General features: G+C 44.4%; 1 long non-coding RNA gene across 1 annotated transcript in view; it reads left to right on the forward strand.

Annotated features, from left to right (window-relative positions):
* Window positions 1-17766, forward strand: part of LOC146776352 (uncharacterized) — a 38872-nt gene extending 21106 nt beyond the window's left edge. The window contains exons 7-10 of the long non-coding RNA XR_014972415.1: window positions 16558-16624; window positions 16751-16849; window positions 16964-17057; window positions 17536-17766. This is a non-coding gene — a long non-coding RNA (uncharacterized LOC146776352). The remainder of the gene's footprint in view (window positions 1-16557; window positions 16625-16750; window positions 16850-16963; window positions 17058-17535) is intronic.
* Window positions 17767-19458: the final 1692 nt, after the last annotated feature.

The raw sequence follows: 19458 nt of genomic DNA on the forward strand, positions 1-19458 counted from the left end.
GGGCCCATTCTGCGGACAGCAGGGTGGATACCCCTGAGGAGGACCTGAGTGAGGTGAAACAAATGTTCGCTGCGATTCAGAAAAGTCTCACAATGATGGATGGCAAGATCGAGTCCCTGGTGTACCGTATGGACCGGATGTCAGAACGGCTAGATAAACACACTGAACGCATCGATATGGCTGAACGCAGATTAACAGAGGTAGAGGAGGCTCAGACTGAGACAGATTCAGCATAGCGGCAAATGGCCAAATCCCTTACAGCGTTGCAGGACAAAGCAGACGATTTGGAAGCCCGTTCCCGTCGCAGCAATATCCGTATAACGGGCCTTCCGGAGTCCACTCCCATGGGGAATGCGGAACAATTCATTTAAAATCTACTTGTCACTGTACTGGGCCATGAAACCTTCTCAGATCTATTTGTTGTTGAGCGGGCTCATCTGTCGCTGGGCCCGCGGCCTGTCCCTGGGGCTCAGCCACGCCCAGTGATTGCCAAGCTGCTCAACTACAGGCACCGCGACTCGGCCTTGCGGCGGGCTAGGGAGCTGGGAGATCTCCGTTGTGAGGGATCGGCGATCTCTCTATATCCGGACTTCACCGCTCGAGTGCAGGAGGTGAGACGCCAATTTAATCCCTTCAAACATCAACTCCGTGATCACAACATTGCATACACCATGCTGTATCCGGACAAATTGAAGGTACACCTGGGCGAATCTACTCGCATCTTCACAGACCCGAAGGCGCTGCAAAAGGAACTGAAAGGATTACTCAAGAAGTTGCAATGCAATGCCGTGCCGGGGGGTTCGGATGCGGTGCCAGAGGGATCACAGGGGTCCTCCCTCGACAACAATGACTAGACAGTCCGCTTTGGGAGGGACCCGGTCACTGTCATGAACCACGCGTTTTCCTCATTAACAGTATATACTCACTTAGAGGTGCCCGTGCCATGGATGTTAATCCCCAGCGGCACATCTGGACGACAATGGCTTGATGGCATGGGACAGTAACCTCTGTACTTTCCACAAGTATCCGAGACCGGCAGGTGGTGATGGCTTTGGGGGGTAATTACATTGTAATATTGACCAATAGTAGGTTCAGCTGTGTCCAGGTTTTATTCATGGTGGAGCTGCCTCCAGTTCTCCGACCGTAGATCACCGCATTGGGATATCCTGATCTTTGTTGGGCTAGTTATGTGCTAACTAAATTTGATGGTCATGCTATGTTTATTGCAATGTGGAGTTATGCTGACGGTCACTCGTAGTGCTTGGTAACATCCGCCCCTGTGTGTTACCCACTGCGTGGCTAGTTGCTATATTTTTCTCAGGGAGGGGGAGGGGGGTGGGACAATCGACTGTGCTCTGTTGGGGTTATGGCGTGGGAGGGAGGTTGGGGGGATTGCGGTATTTTTGAGTTTAATTCAGTTGTGTGGTTTTATTTTTTTGGTTGGTTTTGACACAATGTAGCGAAGCACACACCTTAGGGCGCACAAGATAACAACACCGTATACCGGATACATCTCCCAAGTGGCGCTGGGTAGGGTCCAACACAGTCATTCACATATTTGGCTACCAAGGGCACGGAAAATAAGTTGAAGTTCCTGACCTGGAATGTCAGGGGTCTTAATGATCAGTGCAAAATTAGGAAGGTTATGTCATACCTCAATAGACATAAGATTAATATAGCCCTTTTGCAGGAGACGCACCTCCTGGTGGCGAGTCACCCGCGGACGCGCGGCAGCATCCGCGGTACGTTTCATGCTGCAGGTTTCACTACAACATGCACAGGGTGCTTACTTGGATCAATCCCACAGCCCACCTCACCCTTGAGGAGTTACACACTGATACTGACGGTAGATATGTAGTGTCCCGGTGCAGTGGGAATGGTGTGGAATATATCATCTTTAATGTGTACGGCCCTAACCATGACTGACTGCAGTTCTATCATGACCTCCTAATTTTAGCACACCAGATGCCCAATATCCCACAGATCTGGGGAGGGGACTTTAACTGTATTCTCAACCTGGAGTTGGGCCGATCGAGGGGCCCCCTGAGGCGATTGTCGCAATCAGCCACGGTTATTTTGGATGCTCTCATGGAGCTGAGTATGGTGGACGTCTGGTGTTCCCGCTCGGCTGCTCAGGGAGGTTACACACACTTTTCTGGCCCCCATAATCTCCATACCAGGATAGACTACTGGTTCCTAATGGGATCCCTCAGAAGCACTATACGAAACTGTGAAGTCCTGCCACAAATTCATTCTGACCACTCCCCTGTGCTGCTAACATTGGCCACTTCAACCAAACTCCCCCCTGCGTTTACGTGGCGCTTCCCCCCTACGCACTACTAGATGAAGCCTTTAGGGCGGAACTACTGGAGGCTATGGAAACCTTCGATACTAATTTGGGATCCGTTCCACACTTTACTACAATTTGGGAGACCTATAAGGTCTATGTTCGGGGTATGGTAAATTCTAAACACTCGAGAGTACTGAGATCAATCAGGGGACGGCTGGCGCTATTAGAACAAACCCTGGCACAGCTGGAGAGAAGATCGCACGACACCGATGATCCCACATTACTAACTACCATTAAGTCCACACTAGAGGAATACCACGCTGAGGCGGACACAGAGGTAAAGCTCCTGGGGAAATACGCAGTAGCAAGATCATATGGAGAGGGGGAACGCCCAGGCACTGTCCTGGCAAATCTCATGAAGGGGCGTCACACTGCTCAACATCCCATCGAATTGGCCACAGATAACGGCGATATGATCGCTGATTCGACGGAGGTTGCAGAGTGTTTCAGGTGATATTACGCTGATCTGTACAAGTACAAGTCTTGCAGTACGTCCTCCGGAATACTAGAATACTTGGAATATATTAAGCTGCCCTGGCTGCTAAATGCCCATAGAGAATATCTGATGCTCCCCTTTGAGGCGTGGGAGATCCATGCAGCCTTGTCCACGATGCACTCTGGTAGTGCGCCGGGACAGGACGGCCTCACTGTGGGGTTCTACAAGGAATTTAAGGAACTCCTTACCCCACACTTACTAACACTATTTGTGATGGCGGAGGAAGGCACTATGCCCCCCACGATGCGCGAGGCCTTATTGGTGGTACTTTTAAAGCCTGGGAAACCCCCGCAACAATGCTCCTCCTACAGACCACTTTCATTATTGAATGTTGACACCAAGATTTTTGCTAAAGTGCTGGCGAATAGGCTGGCCCCTCTACTGCCAACTCTCGTTGGATCAGAGCAGGCTGGCTTTATACCGGGCCGCTAACTTACCCACAGTGTTTGGTGCAATCCAGCATACCAAGCCAGACACCAGGGCAGCCGCAATTTTTCTGGACGCTGAAAAAGTGTTTGATTCGGTCGAGTGGAACTTAATGTTGCTAGCCCTCGAACTAATGGGGTTTGGGAGTGTCTTCCTGAGCTTGGTCAGCACCTTATACCGAGATCCTACGGGCTGTGTGGGGGTGGGTGACAAAGTTACTGCCCCCTTTACTATCTCCAGGGGTACCCGACAGGGTTGCCCTTTCTCCCCCCTCCTGTACGCCTTGGTAGCTGAGCCCTTAGCTTGCCCACTGCGCGAATATCATAGCCACAGGGGAATCCGTTTCCCGGGGTACAGTCTCGTTGTTTTTTCCTATGCGGACGATACCCTCCTATATGCACGTGATCCGGCCCAGAATGTGCCCCCCATCCTGCGTGAAATTGTGAGATTTGGCGGGCTTTCCGGACTGAATATCAACTGGGCAAACTCGGTTATATTCCCTCTCACACCGGTGACGTTACCTGAGGCCCTGAACTTTCCTTTGCAGTGGTCCACTGTTCCGGTGCGATACTTGGGAATTCAAATTCACACTGACTCCGAGCTGGTGTTTAGGGAGAATTACGGCCGTGCCATACGTAAAGTTTGAGGAAGACGTCGCGAGGTGGACTCGCCTCCCCTTCTCCCTCCTAGGCAGAATATCGCTCGTGGAGATGGTTGTCCTGCCAGATTTCGCTTCTTAATCCTTAACATCCCAATAGTCTTACCGGCACACTTCTTTAAATAACTCAGAACGTTACAAACCAAATTAGCTTGGGCCGACAAACAACCGCGAGCCAGTTGGGAGCTCCTCACATTGCCATATTCTTTGGAGGGGCTGGGAGCCCCAGACCTTGATCTTTATTAAAGAGCCGCCCAAGCCTCGCATGCATATTACTGGGTACATCAACAAACACCCCCCCTCATTTACATATAGAACGCCTCACACACGCCCCTGCTCATATCACCACGGTGTTGTTTCGGGCTCCGAGACGCATCACTAGGATACTGGACTCGATAAATGCAACCACACATGCCTGGCATAAAATCCTTAATCGGCAAGCACTCTTCATATTATACTCCCCCGCGACCCCTGTTGCTTGGTGTGAGTGGCTTCCACTCCTTACCACTCCTAACATGGTAGCCTCCTTACACTCTCTGGAGATAGACAAAATAGGAGATTACTTTCATGGGGGACTAGGTAAACCTTGGGCTGAACATTAGCTGACCGAACCGATGCCTCCTCCCCTTACCACTTTCCACTACTATAGGGCCAGAAGTGCACTGCGGGACTTACTTGAGGGCGAGCTACTGGAACCCCCAGAGGTCCTGATCTTCACCGCTTTATTGCGTGCTGACTCCCCTAGGAGGATAGGATCCCGTATATACGCGCAGACACAACCACTATGTCAAAGCTAGACATGAGTGGCAAGCGGACTTAGAATTAGATATAGATGACGACATGTGGGAATACTGCTACGAAGCCACTAGAAGCATTTCACTTAACGGTAGGCACTGACTGATATAGTTCAAATTTCTCAATCGAATCTATCATACTCCGGTGCGCCTGCATAGATTTGGCCTTTGTGATATGACCAATTATGAGAGATGCGGAGCGGGTGAAGCCGACTTTATACACCTAGCGTGGCTATGCCCTGCAATCTCCAATTTTTGGCAACAAGTGTTTACAGAACTAAGCACAGTCACGCAGGTGAAGATTTGCACTGACCCACTACTGGATCTCCTCGGCTTTTCTAAAAATGTGCTGAAACCCATCAGACGCTTGGTGGATATGGCCCTCCTGGTTGCTAAACGCGTTCTAGCAATGCACTGGTCCCACGGCCCCCTTCCCTCCCTGTCACAATGGGCTAGGGACATGTATTGCAACACACAAACGGAAGCATATAGTGAATTGCTTCCACCCCGCAATCGACCAAAGAACTTTTGGAGCTTATACACAACTTACATTGAGTCACAGTCTCGAGACCAAGCTACTCAATCCCCCCAATACCTTACTAAGTACCTTGTTTTCTGTATTAAGAATAGACAAGGGCCTATAGGATGAGAGGTCCGAGGGGGTTTATCAGGCTTTAATATGGAAGTCACTATTGCCTCCCTTGTTGTGGGAGGTAAAGTCCCCTTCTCTAGGGATGTGTCATACAGTTGTAGCAGCTTGGGAACTAACTGTGATGCAAACGTGGAGTGGAATTCAATGGGAAGTCCATCCAAGCCCGGCGTTTTTTTGCGGGCAAGCTCCCTGATGGCTCCTCGAATTTCTAGTTGGGTAATTGGGGTTTCTAAGTCTGCGATGCTCGCACGTGAAATGACTGGAAGAGGTATTGATGCGAAAAAATCATCTGTAGGTTCCAAAGAGGGCTGGGGAGGGGCAGCATATAGGTGCGTATAATAATCATGGAACGCCTTATTTATCCCAACCTGTGTAGTCTTCAGTTCTTGATCCATAGTGTGCACAGATACTGTGGGCGTGGGGGAAGGTTGAAGCCAGATTATGCTGGCCAGTAATGTACCAGATCTGTCAGCTTCTGCGTGCGATCATATAGTGTGTGCATTTAAATCAAGTAAACGCAGGCGCTCTAGTAATTCAGCATATTTCGCTCTGGCATCTCGGAGCCTCTCCTCCCCTTGTGCATCAGTCTAAGCGGCTATTTCCAGTGATTGCAATGTCGCTTCTAGGTCTGTAATGTCTCAGGAGACCTCCCGCCTGGCACCCACCACTGCCCCCATCGAGATCCCACGAATCGTTATTTTGAAGGCCTCCCATTCTACTGATCTTGTCCTTATTGTCGATAAAGTAAAAGGGGATTGATGTGGCTAGGGTGTTCCTAAATACAGGGTCTTCTAAGAGTAGGGGCTGTAGGTGCCATGTTGGGATTGGGGATGGAACCCAGCCACAGTTACTGGTCAGTTAAAGCAGGTTGTGGTCTGAGATAGCCTTGCTTAAATAGGTGTTATGTGGTATGGTTGGAAGTAGGTCCGGTGTACATAAAAATCGATCTAAGCGGGAGTGCAAGCAATGGGGATGTGAAAAAAGGAATATTTGCGCATACCCCTGTTTTAGATTGGCCAGATGTCTAAATTCCACCACGCCACCCATTGGCGCAGGATCCTCGCCTGTTTGATTGTTAGAGTTCCTGGTAATGGAGGGTGCGATCGATCTAGTCCTTCATCAAGGACTGCATTAAAATCTCCACGAAGCAGCCAAGGAAACTGTGATTATTCCGCTAGCGCGACTGACAGGCGGGATAAAAATGCCTCTTGGTCAGTATTAGATGCATATATTAACCCCAGTACCACCCGTTTCCCATCTAATGTGCCATTTAGAAGTACACATTTACCTTAGTCTTCTATCTTGGTACCTATTAATGAGAATGGGACTCCTGCACTTATCCACACTGCCGCCCTTCGTGAAAAGGCCGAATAAGCCATTGTATACAACTGCCCCCCCATCTCCTATTAAGCTTGAGGGTTTCATCAGGCATTAAATACGTTTGCTGAAAATATACTATGTGAGCACAGTTTCTGTGTAATTGAGCCAGTATTCTATGCCGCTTGTGGATTGAGCCCATACCACGTATATTCCAAGTGATAAAATAATATGATTTAACTACTGTCGCCATTAGGGATCAATATGGAAAGCAGAAGTCCTTGCCCCCCAGCGGAGCATCCCGCAGCTAATAGACCATACTATTGTCAAGCTTAACCAATGAACAACTTCCCAATACTTGGTCAATCAAGTCAACATCGTTCGACCAAACTTAACATTAACCGATAACATGGTTAACTGTGATATAACAAGTGCCTTGGCTTGCGGGGGTACAGAGGGTGTGTGGAGTACATGTAATAGGCACCTTAAAGCAGCACAAGTCAGACCCTGTGATGGTATATTATGGCATGTTATAAAATACCTTAATTTATACGTCAATACTAACGTGCAGTGGGAGAGACAGGACACTACATTTTTACAAGACATGTATAAATGCTAGGTAATAGAAACGTAAGCTAGCCGAACCTATGATCAACCGCCCAGGGGGCATAACCCCACCCATACGCTCGTCCTTTCAATAGGGTGACACTTTGGCAACTCCTAACCCAGTGTGTCATTATTTAGCTGTGTGGACACGGAAGGGAACAATGCATCACTCCCCTCCGAGTCTGAGTCTGAAGTCACCTTTCCCGAAGGGCTGGTGCTGATAAGGCGGGCGGGTGAGTCTTAAAGCAGTTGCTGAACGGAGAGCCTCTTGTCTACCCTCCAAGACCAACTCAGGGAATGGGGCTCCCGATAGGCTGTCTTGTGTAGTTAGTCCTCTTCGTGGAGATCGTTGTGATTTCAGTTGCGATCGTTCTTGGTGAATACCTGCGCTTGTTTCTGGAAAATTCTTATGTAACCAGTCCCAGGCATTCACTGGTGTTTCAAAAAGGTATGAGTGCTCATTATGGAGGATCTTTAATTTGGCTGGTAATAAAAGAGCAAACGACAGGCCAGCACCACAAATTCAAGATTTGACCTCCAAAAAGGAAAAGCGGTTACGCTGGACTGCCAGTGTATAATCTGGAAAAATTGAAATTCTAGCGTTGTTAATCAGAAGAGGGCCATTGTCTCAGGCTGCTTGCAGGAGTAAATCATGGTCTCTAAAGTTTGGAATTTTTGCTGTGACCGGCTGTAGCTTTGCACCAGGGATAGTTTTTTTTAGCGGAAACCAGGTGTGCGTGTTATACTGTAATTAGCTCTGACAGACCTGTGTGAGCCACTTTAGTTTTTAGCCAGTTTTCGATGAACAGCATTGGTTGCGGGCCCTCCGACCCTTCAGGCAGGCCCACTATTCAGAGGTTGTTCCTGTGGGACCACCCCTCTGCATCATCCACTCCGGCCTGGAGAGATTCTATTTGTTGGCGCAGTTGTAGAAGCTGTGTATCATGTTCTTTCACCTTAGGAGCTACTTAGTCCAGTGTCATTTCAGAGGTCTTGACCCTGTCTGATAATTTCCTGTGGTCATCTTTTAGCAAATTTAGTTCAACTGTTGTGCAATTGCTGATTTGAACTCCCGTATCTCCTGCAGTATCATGTCTAATTTATCTGTTCGGGGGTTTGAAACATCGCTTCCACCCAGTACAGACTGCATGGAGGATGCCTCAGAGGGTGAGGAGTGGGACTGGGCTCTCACCAACGACGCCTCCACTTTAGATTTTGTGCGGTAGGCCAGCTTGTGAGGAGAATGGGGGACACGGTCCAGTTGGCAGACCCACTCACCACCTGCGCAATAAGTTATGGTTCTGTGCCAGTTGTAGTCAAAAAAGAAGAACCTCCCTTGGATATGTATATACCTGTCAATCATACAACACACAAAACTTTACTTTAAAAAGTAGCAGGGTAAGAACCGGCATCAACGAAGCAAACAAACAAGCTACTAGATCATTGGTTTATTAAAATTAGTCACATAAGTCTCACAAAAAAGCGAGCAGTTGTACACATACGTTAAAAAACAATTGTTAGACAATTTATCAAAATACACAAAAAGATAAAAAATCAATAAAAATTGTACATATAATTCAATGACATATAGTGTAATGACACCACAACAATAATCCTCACTGTCAATATACAATAAAGAATTGATAAAAACAAGAAAATTGGGAAAAGGGAGAAGAACAGGAAACGTATTCCTACTTCCAAAGGGAGAATCACTTAATCAAGGACTGAGTAGTTGTGACCCTGGTAGCATTTGATTACATTATACATTTCGCACAACCCTTATTGTCACAGATTATATCCGATTTCCCTTTAATAGAGCATCGACGTGTTTCGGTAGGCCACAAGTGACGGCCAACACCTTCCTCAGGATTGTTTGCTGATCCCAATATTAATCATTAGAAAACCTGAAAAAAATGTACAACAAAAATAACATAAGTGACTACCCATATTGCACACCTGAGACATTATTTGATATACTTCATTGACCACGATTCAGCCCATGCTAAAAAGACAGTTCTATTTCAAAACATACATACACTCTTTCACACCGCACTATGTAGGTACATAGTGCTTGTTGACAATTGAAAAAGATTTATTCCCCATAAATGGAGTCATAAAGCCAATCGTTCATAATATTTAGAACTGAATCGCTATGGGAGGATAACCTCTCTCACTCAGAGGTTATATGTGTATAGTATTGTATGCATAATGGCATTACGAAATTGAAATTTTGCCATTACGTAGGTCATTCGACCTCAGTTCTTATCATCATATTTCGTCCCCTGCACGACATAAAGGCTACAGCAGCACTACAATTTTGCTCCGTAGCCAAGGGACTTCATCACAACAAGTACATCTCATTTGAAGGGTTTAAGAAGTTACCTTAACGTTTTCTGTGCTTAGCATAAATCAAGGCCCCGCAAGCTGGTGATCCATAGATAAATTCATGGACATTAATCACATGAAATTCTGTTACCTAGCATAGATAAAAAACAGATATATGTTTTTCATTCAACCCTAACAAAAAGGCTTGGCTCCCTATCTATTAGGTCCAACTACAGTTATAGCACACCCTAGGTCGTATATTTACCATTCAATCCTTTTAATACAGCCAGGTGGTATATACACACTTCCTAGGCTGTAGGTATTCTAATTATGGAAAGTCTTCGGTCTCTCTCCAATGAGATATCTGAAACAGAGCAAAAATATCTATTACTAACCATAATGCCCCACACATCTTAGCTGTTTCTAACTAAATCTATGTCCCGATCGGCTAGACACGCTCAATTTGCCATTTACACGGAGCTATACTTACGAGAATTACTACTGCTGTTGGCTTCACTCAACGCCGTGAGACTGCATCCAAACCATACTGTTCTTGGCTATATATAAGGAAACAATCATGCATTACTAATAGCTCAACCGAGAATAACTTATTGAGACTACACTGTAGCGCTGCCTGCATTAAAATGGCGGCTCTGAATAACGGCGGCTCCTGGTATACGAGCATCCTCCAAACCTGCCACTAATAAGTTCCCTCGATATTGATAGGTACCTTATTGTTCGTTCTCTAGCACTCTCAAAGCGTGGTGAGGATAACGGGTTCCAAAGGCACTAAGATCCTGTACGTCCCTATGGCGAAAAAACAAGGAGCAAAAATCGAGTAGCAAGCCCCAAAATAACCAAAGACGTGATCTACTCTTTGCCGCTATCTATTTACGTACCTTAATAGGGCTCGGTACTGACCGCAAACGGGGATTCCTTCAAATGTGTTGAACATAGAGTCCAACAAATAACCGGCTTAAGTATCACCTAGTAATTGCCGGCACCGGAACTAGAGATTATCCTTCCGGGGCAGGAAAAAGGCCAAATAGAACCTGATATAACAAATCCACACAGTGGCCGCCATCTTAACACTGTTACATTAGTACTGAAGTCAAGCAGTTTAACTCGTTATTTCTTTATATTAACGGAACACTGCTCTCTCAAAGTAATTGTGAGATACTACCAGAGATATGTTTAATAAGAACGGATACGTTTTCAAGGAAGGAAGAAATATCACCATAATTATCACGTAAATACATCTATATTGCAGCCGAACAGAAAGGAAGATGTGACGACGGAAGAAACGTCACAGGTGTGATTGTAGGAACAAATGCAACACATATCTTAATTCTTTATAGGTCTCTCGTTGAATTTGTTGCTTAATTGCATTAAGTCATTCCTTATGGGCAAAAACACAATCTATGGTAGGTAAAATTTGAATTGATAATCATCGCTAGGGTGACCTTCTCCGCACATATATTTGTTCTATGCATTAGTTTACATTCGCAAATGCGAAAATAAGTATTAGGATGATTGTCATTAAAAAAGACTCTTCCTTAGTTGAAGTCATCATTCAAGCTTATGCCCCTCAGAGACGGCTGTACTTAAGTAGTCATTATACCTAGGACACATAAATTAAAGAAACAAGCGGTATCAAAGACAGGTGGTAAGTAAAACGACTATAAAGTTCCAGACTCGAATGTAAGAATTTACATTGTTAACAGAGCTTCCCACTCCTCACGTGAATTAAGGCCTTTCCGTGTGGTATTAAGATGAGAGATAAACCATTGTTCACGGGCCTTGCGTTTACAGGTAATGTTGCCACCTCTTTTGTCAAGCTTAACTTTTTCTAAGATGAACCAAGAAAAATCATTTTCACCATGTCCATGGTCAATGAAGTATATCAAATAATGTCTCAGGTGTGCAATATGGGTAGTCACATATGTTATTTTTGTTGTACATTTTTTTCAGGTTTTCTAATTATTAATATTGGGATCAGCAAACAATCCTGAGGAAGGTGTTGGCCATCACTTGTGGCCTACCGAAACGCGTCGATGCTCTATTAAAGGGAAATCGGATATAATCTGTGACAATAAGGGTTGTGCGAAATGTATAATGTAATCAAATGCTACCAGGGTCACAACTACTCAGTCCTTGATTAAGTGATTCTCCCTTTGGAAGTAGGAATAAGTTTCCTGTTCTTCTCCCTTTTCCCAATTTTCTTGTTTTTATCAATTCTTTATTGTATATTGACAGTGAGGATTATTGTTGTGGTGTCATTACACTATATGTCATTGAAATATATGTACAATTTTTATTGATTTTTTATCTTTTTGTGTATTTTGATAAATTGTCTAACAATTGTTTTTTAACGGATGTGTACAACTGCTCGCTTTTTTGTGAGACTTATGTGACTAATTTTAATAAACCAATGATCTAGTAGCTTGTTTGATGCCGGTTCTTACCCTGCTACTTTTTAAAGTAAAGTTTTGTGTGTTCTATGATTGACAGGTATATACATATCCAAGGGAGGTTCTTCTTTTTTGACTACGGTCTTGCTTGGCACCCCTCTCCCTTGGTGTAGGGGTCCCTCTCTCTTTGTTAGAGACTTTGAGTACAGCCCTTGTTGGTTGGAGAGATTAATCTGGATTATATTCTAGAAAGGTTGAATAAGAGCTTCAGGCCTATTCATGGACCAATTTAGAACTTTTGGTTTCAGCGAAGACCAATTAAATAGGATAATTAATACCAAGAATGGAAACAAGATTACGGTAATATCGAACAAAGGTGAGAATTGGGGTAAATTACTCAATCTCAAAAAAAAGCTTAAACGTACAGAGGCTCATGCCGAATTCTTGATAGAATATGTTAGGTCGGGTACGATTCCCATTGGACTACAAGTCCGTAACGAACCTGGTTTATTTATAGATAATAAGAAATTCCTTGAAACGTGGGCCATGATTTCAAATAGATGCAGCCGTGATTGGATGCTCCTTATCATTGAGACTGCCCAAGAGCTTATTATTATTATAGAAAAGGAGGCAATTGACAAATTAGAGATAGAATTAAAAAACTGTCCTGCACTAGAGGAAGCCAAGAAAAAATTAGACGATATAAATAGAGACGTAGATGGTTATAGAGATTATCTGTTGAATAAAAAAACTAACAAATTAAGAAAAGATGTAGAACTGTTTTCTCAAGAAAAAATTTACCCTTTCCTTAAGGAGAACTATTTCCAACAAAGAAATGAGAGCAACTGGAAAGACCCCAACAGAGACAAATATATAACAGAGGGGGTAGAAAACAAGTCACTTTCTCAGAGACCTCTGGTTCTAGCAGCGAGGATGACAATGAAATGAGGGATGATCCTACAAATAGAGTTAATACCAGAGACTATATTCCTTTTTTAGACTCGCGCCCGAGGAGAGGACAGCACTACAATGGGAACTCGGGGAGGGGTCAAACGAACAGGGGTCCTCCACAACAGCAGGAGTATATGCGCACAAGGAGTCAACGCTACTGGCGACAGACCGAGCACCAGTAATCAATTTGTCAAATAGATTACTTAGTGATATGGAAATTAAGATCTTGAGTAAGGGCTTCAGCTTTGTTCCGTCTACTAGCATAGACAAATTCCAGTTAGAAAAAGATCTGCGCTCCTTTTTCCGCAAAGTACGACTGAGGAGATTCTTTGAAAATCAGGAAAGTCAGGAACGGGTAAATTTATCTGGCTTTAAACCAAAGTCACTATTCACTCCAACTTTAGCCATGGTTGGTAAAAACATTGAAGCTTTTGAAAAAGCAGTTGAGAGTGGGATTGGTAATATCCTTGGTAGACGCAATAAAACAGGCTCTGGTCAGAATAATATCAATAGGAACGAGAGACAGGCCCTCAATTCCTTAAAAGCAGACAGAAACCTTACTATCAAACCTGCAGATAAGGGTGGGGGGGTTGTTGTTTTTAATACCATAGATTATGAACATAGAATGCTTAAACTGCTCAATGTTGAGGAACACTGTACACTTGTCCGCTTATAAAGTCTGGAAGTTGTGGCAAGAGAATGTTTGGGACTCCTGATAGAGGCAAGAGATAAGTCTTGGATCTGTGAAGATGAATTCAAGTTTTTAAACAACATGGAACCCAAGACCCCTGCCATTTATGGCTTACCCAAAATTCATAAAAATGCCACTGATCCACCAATGAGACCTATTGTGAGTAGTATTAACTCCTTGTTAGAACCCGTAAGCAAGTACGTTGATCACTTCCTACGTCCTATTGTTTGCAATTTAAGATCATATGTGAGAGATTCTGCCCACATCATTTCTCTTGTTGAGGGACTCCCCTTCTGTGGAGAGACTCAGTGTCTGGTCACCCTCGACATTGAGTCTCTCTATACGAATATCCCACAAAATGACACGGTTGTAGTCATTCGTGAGATTCTAAGAGATCAGGACTTAGGTGGAGCCAATGCAGAATTTATTGTGAGCTGTGTCAATATGATCTTGAAAAATAATGTCTTCTTATTCAAGGATGAATATTTTAAACAACTTAAAGGGACCAGCATGGGGGCCACCTGTGCTCCTAGTCTGGCCTGTCTCTATGTTGGCCAGTTCGAGGTCAAACACATATATAACGAGGTGGCCCCCTTTTTCGAAAATGTAGCGGGCTGGTACCGCTACATTGACGATATTTTTTTCATTTGGGAGGGAGACACTGAGAAACTAAATGAATTCCTCGATTGGTTAAATCAGGGTGATCCTAACTTGAGGTTCACATCGTACCACAGTAAAAGCAAGGAAGATTTTCTTGATATCACCATAAAGGACTCGAATGGAAGTCTGGAGGTTGAGCTGTTCACAAAACCAATGGCAAAAAACACTCTCCTCCATTTCTCCAGCTTCCATCCGAAGTCCCAAAGAGAAAGCATTCCGTTCAGTCAATTCCTTCGTTTACGAAGGAATTGTTCTGACCTACAAGACTTCTATAGACATGCAGAAGATCTCAAACGTAAGTTTAAAGATAGAGGCTATCCTAACAAACTCCTCTCACACTCCCTCAAACGTGCTAGGTTCTATGACCGTGAAGCACTGGTTGAAAAATCGGTAGGTAAAAAAGAACCTCCCAACAAAGTCGTTTTTGTTAGCAAATTTTCTCACCTCAGCAACCAGATTAAAAATGTAGTCAATAAAAACTGGCATATTATTAATCACGATGAAGAAGCGAAACTGGAGAAACCGTTATTTGCCTTCAAGAGAAACAGCAATCTAAGAGACATGCTTGTGCACACATACCGTGAGGAAAATAACTGGACACAAAGAACGATTACTAACACTCCAGCAGTTGGCAATGTGAGATGCGGTACTTGTAATGTGTGCCCTTTATGTATGCAAGCAAAAGAAATCTCCTATAATGGCGTAAATATTCGATCTACAACACTCAACAATTGTAGAAGCAAAAATGTAATCTACTTCCTACGATGCCCCTGTGATCTTGGTTACGTTGGGGAAACAGGTAGAGAGGTTCGAGTGAGAATGCAAGAACATAGGTCAGCCATTAAAATGAAGAAATTAACAGCACCACTTGTTTCGCACTTTCTTGAAGTAGGACATGGTGAAAATGATTTTTCTTGGTTCATCTTAGAAAAAGTTAAGCTTGACAAAAGAGGTGGCAACATTACCTGTAAACGCAAGGCCCGTGAACAATGGTTTATCTCTCATCTTAATACCACACGGAAAGGCCTTAATTCACGTGAGGAGTGGGAAGCTCTGTTAACAATGTAAATTCTTATATTCGAGTCTGGAACTTTATAGTCGTTTTACTTACCACCTGTCTTTGATACCGCTTGTTTCTTTAATTTATGTGTCCTAGGTATAATGACTACTTAAGTACAGCCGTCTCTGAGGGGCATAAGCTTGAATGATGACTTCAACTAAGGAAGAGTCTTTTTTAATGACAATCATCCTAATACTTATTTTCGCATTTGCAAATGTAAACTAATGCATAGAACAAATATATGTGCGGAGAATGTCACCCTGGCGATGATTATCAATTCAAATTTTACCTACCATAGATTGTGTTTTTGCCCATAAGGAATGACTTAATGCAATTAAGCAACAAATTCAACGAGAGACCTATAAAGAATTAAGATATGTGTTGCATTTGTTCCTACAATCACACCTGTGACGTTTCTTCCGTCGTCACATCTTCCTTTCTGTTCGGCTGCAATATAGATGTATTTACGTGATAATTATGGTGAAATTTCTTCCTTCCTTGAAAACGTATCCGTTCTTATTAAACATATCTCTGGTAGTATCTCACAATTACTTTGAGAGAGCAGTGTTCCGTTAATATAAAGAAATAACGAGTTAAACTGCTTGACTTCAGTACTAATGTAACAGTGTTAAGATGGCGGCCACTGTGTTGATTTGTTATATCAGGTTCTATTTGGCCTTTTTCCTGCCCCGGAAGGATAATCTCTAGTTCCGGTGCCGGCAATTACTAGGTGATACTTAAGCCGGTTATTTGTTGGACTCTATGTTCAACACATTTGAAGGAATCCCCCTTTGCGGTCAGTACCGAGCCCTATTAAGGTACGTAAATAGATAGCGGCAAAGAGTAGATCGCGTCTTTGGTTATTTTGGGGCTTGCTACTCGATTTTTGCTCCTTGTTTTTTCACCATAGGGACGTACAGGATCTTAGTGCCTTTGGAACCCGTTATCCTCACCACGCTTTGAGAGTGCTAGAGAACGAACAATAAGGTACCTATCAATATCGAGGGAACTTATTAGTGGCAGGTTTGGAGGATGCTCGTATACCAGGAGCCGTCGTTATTCAGAGTCGCCATTTTAATGCAGGCAGCGCTACAGTGTAGTCTCAATAAGTTATTCTCGGTTGAGCTATTAGTAATGCATGATTGTTTCCTTATATATAGCCAAGAACAGTATGGTTTGGATGCAGTCTCACGGTGTTGAGTGAAGCCAACAGCAGTAGTAATTCTCGTAAGTATAGCTCCGTGTAAATGGCAAATTGAGCGTGTCTAGCCGATCGGGACATAGATTTAGTTAGAAACAGCTAAGATGTGTGGGGCATTATGGTTAGTAATAGATATTTTTGCTCTGTTTCAGATATCTCATTGGAGAGAGACTGAAGACTTTCCATAATTAGAATACCTACAGCCTAGGAAGTGTGTATATACCACCTGGCTGTATTAAAAGGATTGAATGGTAAATATAGGACCTAGGGTGTGCTATAACTGTAGTTGGACCTAATAGATAGGGAGCCAAGCCTTTTTGTTAGGGTTGAATGAAAAACATATATCTGTTTTTTATCTATGCTAGGTAACAGAATTTCATGTGATTAATGTCCATGAATTTATCTATGGATCACCAGCTTGCGGGGCCTTGATTTATGCTAAGCACAGAAAACCTTAAGGTAACTTCTTAAACCCTTCAAATGAGATGTACTTGTTGTGATGAAGTCCCTTGGCTACGGAGCAAAATTGTAGTGCTGCTGTAGCCTTTATGTCGTGCAGGGGACGAAATACGATGATAAGAACTGAGGTCGAATGACCTACGTAATGGCAACATTTCAATTTCGTAATGCCATTATGCATACAATACTATACACATATAACCTCTGAGTGAGAGAGGTTATCCTCCCATAGCGATTCAGTTCTAAATATTATGAACGATTGGCTTTATGACTCCATTTATGGGGAATAAATCTTTTTCAATTGTCAACAAGCACTATGTACCTACATAGTGCGGTGTGAAAGAGTGTATGTATGTTTTGAAATAAAACTGTCTTTTTAGCATGGGCTGAATCGTGGTCAATGAAGTATATCAAATAATGTCTCAGGTGTGCAATATGGGTAGTCACTTATGTTATTTTTGTTGTACATTTTTTTCAGGTTTTCTAATTATTAATATTGGGATCAGCAAACAATCCTGAGGAAGGTGTTGGCCGTCACTTGTGGCCTACCGAAACGCGTCGATGCTCTATTAAAGGGAAATCAGATATAATCTGTGACAATAAGGGTTGTGCGAAATGTATAATGTAATCAAATGCTACCAGGGTCACAACTACTCAGTCCTTGATTAAGTGATTCTCCCTTTTGGAAGTAGGAATAAGTTTCCTGTTCTTCTCCCTTTTCCCAATTTTCTTGTTTTTATCAATTCTTTATTGTATATTGACAGTGAGGATTATTGTTGTGGTGTCATTACACTATATGTCATTGAATTATATGTACAATTTTTATTGATTTTTTATCTTTTTGTGTATTTTGATAAATTGTCTAACAATTGTTTTTTAACGTATGTGTACAACTGCTCGCTTTTTTGTGAGACTTATGTGACTAATTTTAATAAACCAATGATCTAGTAGCTTGTTTGTTTGCTTCGTTGATGCCGGTTCTTACCCTGCTACTTTTTAAAGTAAAGTTTTGTGTGTTGTATGATTGACAGGTATATACATATCCAAGGGAGGTTCTTCTTTTTTGACTACGGTCTTGCTTGGCACCCCTCTCCCTTGGTGTAGGGGTCCCTCTCTCTTTGTTAGAGGGTCTGTGCCAGTTGTGCCTCTCTCTCATGACTGTTCAGGGCTCTTTTGTGGGCAACACATCGCAGGTCAATTGGTGGTCAATTGGGGGCGCGCTCAAGGTCGGCTGGTATTTACCCCTCAGTCATAGCAGAGCAGTTATTCTCGTCTTGCTGGTCCGGTCTTTATCGGTAGGTCGTTGTGCACACCACTGTAGGGCTCAGCTGCTATAGGCCTCTCTCTCTTGTTATCACGATCTCAAATAGGCCCTTTACCCTCTCCTTGCATTCAGGGCTGTTGGAAGAGGCCCTCTGCGGCAACACTCTGAGGGCCAGTAGCTCCTCGTATATGCTAGGTGGCTATGCCGCCAAGGCTGACCCGCTCTGCGGTGTGCATAAAGACTCATTAGCAGCCAGAATGCAAGCCAAGTGGGGGAGGCGGCATCTGCCGGTCCTACCCAGCTCCAGGTATTGTCCTGTGTCCTGCTGGTAAGCTTTTCAGGGCATCTCAACAGCAATCAGATGCCTCATTTATCGTCGTTCTGATCCCAGTCGATCCCTCACCCCCACCGCCGTTGTGTGTGCGCCGTGCATTTCTGTTTGCCGTTACTCTGGGGGCCTTCGCAGGGGGGGGGGGGGCGCTGGTCCTAGTCACAGGCCCCAAAGTTCAGTCAATGCCCTCTGAATACAGCAGTAGGGCCGATCCACCCTGGTGACCGTGCGCAGGCTTCACTGATGGCAATTGTGGGGAGGGGGATGAGCGGAACAGTTTATGGTCGTAGTAGGTGCCGCCTTACCCGTCGCCGGCACCTCTGGAGCCACTGCGAGGAGGGGTGGAATTTTCAGTGATTTTGTCTCAGAGGTCAGGAGCTAACAACAGGGCCGACCTGCCCCTCAATCCGCTCAAAGGATCCGCAGCTGGTAGATTGAGGAGGGGGGGAGAGGGGCGAGGAAGGACGGATCAATCTGGAATGCAGCAAGTGTCAGTCGGGTCACCGCTGCAGGCCCCTCTCCCCCGGGCCTCCCAGGACCACACTGACTGGTGAGTCTCTGGTAGGCCGGCAGGGACTCCCTCCAAGGTTCCGCGCCCTTCACGTGGGTGTTGAAGCTCTTGTCGTCCGGGCTGCCTCTCGGAGCAGCCCCCGGGTCCCTCTGGCAGTCGCCACTTTCTCTAAGCGATGCTGACTGCAGGGAAGGCCGTCATTCAAGCCTGGGGCGTTGCAGGCCTCAATGTCGCATATAGGTCCACAACCCTTCTGGAGGGCTCTGTACTCCCAGCCACTTTGTTACCGGTTATG

The sequence above is a fragment of the Triturus cristatus genome, chromosome 12, assembly GCF_964204655.1.
Source record: "Triturus cristatus chromosome 12, aTriCri1.1, whole genome shotgun sequence".
NCBI lineage: Eukaryota > Metazoa > Chordata > Amphibia > Caudata > Salamandridae > Triturus > Triturus cristatus.